The sequence below is a fragment of the Myotis davidii genome, unplaced genomic scaffold (assembly GCF_000327345.1).
Source record: "Myotis davidii unplaced genomic scaffold, ASM32734v1 scaffold681, whole genome shotgun sequence".
Lineage (NCBI taxonomy): Eukaryota > Metazoa > Chordata > Mammalia > Chiroptera > Vespertilionidae > Myotis > Myotis davidii.
In genome coordinates, this window is record NW_006291551.1 from 190,421 (window position 1) to 196,365 (window position 5,945).

Genomic DNA, 5,945 nt, shown 5'->3' on the forward strand with positions numbered 1-5,945 from the left:
CCCATGGTTAGAAAAAGCCCCAGGTAAAGAAAGATGCTCTTTAGAGGCAGCACATTCCAGGGGCGCACCTTCCCGGAGCTGAGGGCAAAAGTCAGATCTCTCTTTGGGTAAGGTTAATTCTTTACTACACAGAGCCTCCCTCTCTCATATCATTTGATGCATTAAAAGATATTCAAAAGTTATACACTCTCTCATGATGGGATTCAATGTGATTAGTATTATTTGGGGCCTAAAACCATTTCATGTCCACCACTGGAGCCCAGCCTGGCCTTGAGTATATACCAGGCTCCAGGGCAGATCAAGGGCAGCGCTGACCCACCTCATGGATGATTGGGGGATTGGCACTCTGGGTCCATTCACCGCTCATTCCATCTTCCCTGGGTGAGATGAAAAGCTAATCCTGTGTTTCTCAGGTACCCCTGAGATGGGATTCTGGATATGGCTCCAGCTCTGCTAATTAGAGGCCCTCATATGAGATTTAGAAGGTCAAAGAGAACGTCTTTTTGCCTAATTGACTATATTCTGCTGCCTGTTTGTGAAGGTGATGAGGTTTTCAATGACACCATTCCAGTATCCAGTCACTAACCTGTGGGAATTAAGGTGCAGTCACACACACACACACACACACACACACACACACACACACACGATATCTAAATGGTCAAGAAACACATGAGAAGATGCTCAGTATTATTAATCATCAGGAAAAATAAATGAAAATCAGAATGAGACACCCACCACACACAGAATGGCTAAGATGAAAAAGACTAACAATACCAAGTGTTGAAAGAGGATATGGATCAAGTGGAATTTTCATTCATTGCTGTAAATTGTTACAATCACTTTAGAAAACTATCAGTTTCTTTAAAAGATAAATGTAAACTTAATGTATGACCCAGCAATTCAATTTATAGCTATTCATCTAAGAGAAAAAACCCCAGATGTCCACACAGAGACTTGTACATGAATGTTTGTAGCAGCAATATTTGTAATAGCAAAAAACTGAAAACAACCCTCAAAGGCCATCAGTACAGGTGAGTGGATACCAGCTGTGGCATTTGCGTGCATAGATATTGCTCAGCATGAAAAGGGGGAACCACTGGTGCACACAACACATGGACAAATCTCAAAAGCTTTATCCTAAGTGAAAGGAGCCAGATACAGGAGTCAGACTGTATAATTCCACATGTATGAAGTCCTGGAATGAGCAAAAGCAACTGACGGTGATAGAAGTCAGAATAATAGTTGCTTGACCCTGGCTGGGCTGCTCAGTTGCTTGGAGCATCATCCAGTACACCAAAAGGTTGTGGGTTCAATTCTAGATCAATGCACATGTCTCAGTTGTGGGTTCTATCCCCAGTTGGGACATGTACGGGAAGGGGATATATTCCCAGAAGTTAAATCACTGGGTCATCAGGCAGTTCCAATTTTAATTTTTGAGGTATTATAGAATTGTACACCTGAAACCTATATACTTGTATTAACCAATGTCACCTCAGTAAATTCAATAAAAAGGAAAGAAAGATCTGTGTACTTTACTATATGTTAGTTATACTTCAAAGCAAAACATAACAAAATTGAAAACAAAAGGGCAATTATGTCCTGGTTGGTGAAGACTTTCTGATCCTGGGTCAGAGACAGAGCAACAGGATTCTGAAGATGCCATGTATAGTAGGGCCTCCTGCTTGGGGTATAAGGAGGTGCTCCCTATGTGGATCAGTTCGGTTATTATGAAATAATAAAAAACATGTACGTTGGGTTTTGCTACCAGTTCCGGACATGCAGCTCCTAAAACACTTGTAATTTCCTAGGGCAGTGGTCAGCAAACTCATTAGTCAACAGAGCCAAATATCAACAGTACTTCTTCAAAATATACGCACCCAGGCTGAAAACCTACTTCTGCACATGGACCACGAAGTTTCAATTGCACTGTATGCGCGCCCGCATGTGGTATTTTGTGGAAGAGCCACATTCAAGGGGCCAAAGAGCCACATGTGGCTCATGAGCTGCAGTTTGCCGACCACGGTCTTAGGGGATAAGAGCACCAGGAGCATCTTTTGTTCTAATATTTGTTCTTTGACCCCAGTTCCTGATGCAGAGACCTTAAATCCCCCGGAATTTCCTGGGTGATAGGAGTGTCTTTTGTTCTAATGAGACAATGTTTCATGGGCTCCAGGATGGGTCTGGTCACTAGAATGACCAGGCCATGATTAGAAGCTTAGAACTTTCAGCCTCATTCTCTATCATCCAGCAGGGAGAGAGGGGCTGGAAATTGAGTTAATGATCAATCATGCCTGTGTGATGAAGCCTCCATAAAATCCCAATAGTATGGGGTTCAGAAAGTTCCATGTACTGGGAGGGTGACACCAAAACTCCATGGGGACGGGAGCTCCTGTGCTTGAGACCCTTCCAGACCTCACCCTATGCATCTCTTCATCTTGCTGCTCATCTGTATTTTTTATCATATTTGTTATCTATCTATGTATAAAAGCTTAAGCGACTGTCCAACTGTTTGACCATTTGACCGTTCGACCATTTGACCCTTCAGCTGGTAGCTATGATGTGTACTGATCACCAGGGGGCAGATGCTCAACGCACAGGCATGGAAACATGGAACAGACTGATGAATCTCAGAGGGGGGAGGGTGGGAAGAGATTAACTAAAGATCTTATATGCATACTAGAAACCTGTGGATTGCAAGAGGGTGCAGGCCAGACCAAGGGACCTCACTGGTGCACGAATCCGTGGAGGAAGTCATGGGAACCTCTAATTTGTAGCCAACTTGGACAGAAGTTGTGGGTTACCTGGGGATCCGGTAGCAATTGGCATCTGAAGTGGAGGCGGGCAGTCTTGTGGGACTGAGCCCTTAACTTGTGGGGTCTGTACTAACTCCAGTTAGTGTCGGATTGAATTGAATTGTAAGACACCCAGCTGGTGTCACAGAATTGCTTGGTGTGGGGAAAAGGACCCACACAATTGCTATCAGAAGTGTTGTGAGTGTGGTAGTTGTGTGTAAGAGCAAAGGAGAGACACGGGAGGTGTGAGGTTTTCCTTACAGTCATGTCCTGGGAATCATTTGCAAAGTCATAGCCTAGGGCCCATTCAACTAGCCTTTCCAAAGAGCTGGTCAACCCCTAATTCCCTATATCAAGCCAGCCCATTTTTGAAAATTGACAGAAATAAATAAGGTCAAAATCTCAGTAGTTTACAACGGAAGTTTGTTTCTCACTCATACTGCATGCTCACTACGGGCCGGCGGGCCGGCTGGGCGTGATGTGCGTGCTCGCTACGGGCCAGCTGGGTGTGATGCTGCCACCCAAGGTGATGGAGAAGCTGCTCTCAGAAGCGTTTCTATTATCACTGACACAAAGAGAATGAGGTGAGGCACACGCTGGCATTGTAGCCTCGGCCAGGGAGGGACACACAGCATGTCAGCGCACACTTCACTGGTCAAAGCAAACCACCAGGCCGTATTTGAGCTCAAGAGGGCAGGAAACTATAATCTCCTGGATATTGGTGAACAGTAGTGCAGCTTGCCACAAAGGGATTCATTATCTCACATAGCAAAAATTCTGGAAGCAGAAACTATTCAACGGCAAGAGATTGAAGCCAGAAACAACAGTGGCTTAAAGAAGGTGGTTTATTTCTCTCTCACATAACAGAACACTGAGGTGTGCAGTCTAAGGCTGGGGAAGGGGTTCCTTGATGTAATAAGGGACCAGACTCCCAATGAGTTACTGCTCTGCCATCCTTAGCATGTGGCTCTAATCCTCAAGGTCATGAAATGTCTGCAGAAGCTCAGCCATCATGCTGATACCATGGTAACTAACTAGTTATTAATAACAGGAAAGGAGCAAAGGGAAGGCCAAATATTATAGGCATGTCATTTGGGCAGCTTTACCAGGAAGCTAAAACTTTACACTCCCCAGGGAGCCACTGGTCTGATCCCTGCAGATTCCTAGGGGAAGGGACTGAATAGGGAAGAGAGTACATGCAAGCCCAGTAAAGTTGGGGTGCCATTAGGAAGGTATTTGTCAATCACACCTGGGAACAGGCCATTGGCCAGAATGGGTGTGGCCTCTGCAAGGGTGTGAAATTTGGGATCTTTAATCACCTAAACAAAGGAGTTCGCTCTCTTGGTTGCTCTTGATGTGTTGTGTTTGACTCCTGGCTTGTAAGACTCCTGCTTCCTGTATTCATCATAGGTCCTCATGGGCCCTGTGAACCCCCCACACAATAGACTAATGGACTGTAACTAGCCTGATGCTGAACTGGATCTGGCTGCAACACGGAACGGAAACTAGACAGTGGCTTTGCTTCCAGCTCTACTGAAACCCCAGCTACACTTCTATAACTGACTAAGAGAAACGGGACTTTGGAAACCCGGGGATGTAATTCCACACAAATAAAAACCACTCATCCTCCTGTGAGAGTCTCCGAAAATTATTTTCCTCGAGATATCATAAGGACCCCACCTCCAGCACTCAGAGGGGAAAGGGACACCCCAATTTCCCTGATAACAATGCCACATTCCAGGAAAAAAAAAGAGGAAAGAAGAAAAGAAAAAGGTGGGCCCTGCCTGGCAGGGTAGTTCAGTTGGTTAGAGCATCATCCTGATACTCCAAAGTTGCAGTTTCAGTCTCTGGTCAGGGAACGTATAAGAAGCAACTGATGAATGCATAAGTAAGTGGAACAACAAATTGATCTCTCTCTCTCTCTCTCTCTCTCTCTCTCTCTCTCAAAATCAATCAATAGCCCTAGCCGGTTTAGCTCAGTGGATAAGAGCTTCGGCCTGAGGACTGAAGGGTCCCGGGTTTGATTCCGGTCAAGGGCACATGCTCCGGTTGTGGGCTCAATTCCCGGTAGAGGGTGTGCAGAAGGCACCGATCAATGGTCCTTTCTCATCATTGATGTTTCTATATCTCTTTCTCTCTCCCCTCCTCTCTGAAATCAATAAACATATATTAAAAAAATAAAAATAAATCAATAAATAAAAATTTTTATAAAAGAAAAAGATGGGAGAAAGGAACCACTAGGTGACTCAATTCCTTTTAGAGAGTTTCCAAGATCCCCTCCTAAAGACGTCTGCTTGCTTCTGATTATCCACCTCTATCTGCAAAAGGAAACAGAAATATAGTCTTTTAGCTGAATCCAGGACATCCTGAATGCCATCAGGGAAAATAATACTGGAGTCTGTTCACACCTCCAGGGGACAGAACACTGAATCTCAGACTGGGAGAAGCATCTAGAGATCTCTCCAGTAGAACCCTTAGTGCTTTCCGCAGGCTGTCATCTGCTGCTCAAACCCCTTCTGGCATAAGACACTTTTTTATGTGAAGTGTCTGAACTGCAGCCTCCTCCTTCACTCTTACATCAGGGGAGAGATTCTTGCCAAGAGCTAATGGAGTGGCTCCTGTAATGCAGCCAGCCTCCCTGGTACAACAATGACAAGGTTCTTATTCTGGAAGAATTAAAGCCAACTTACATTAACTGAAAGAAGTCTGATTACTCATCTGAAGCTAGATTGTTCTTTTTTTGGGGATATTGGGAAGGACCTTCAATGCTTGCTTCAGTAGGTGTGTTTGCTTTAAGGAAGTTGATGAGTCAATGTCCTTCAGCTCCTGCTCGTGGGAGATTAAACAGTATTTGAAACATCAAACATCTTCTAAGTTGGCTTTGTAATGTGTTCACTCATCTAGGTTAAACTACATTTCCCAGAACTCCTCTTCCCATGTCTCTATGCTCATGGTTAGGGAGGGCCACAGAGATGTTCTCTTGGGAGATTTGCTGGGTAGAGGTTGGAGCAGCAGCCTTTTGTGGCTTACACGTAAGATAACAACTAGGCCTGCAACTGCTGTACTTCCCCCTAGCGCCTTCTTCAGTTTCTCCCCTTCCTGGGCCAGGTGTGTGCTCAGCCCCATCACCAGGGGCCCTGGCTTCAGCAG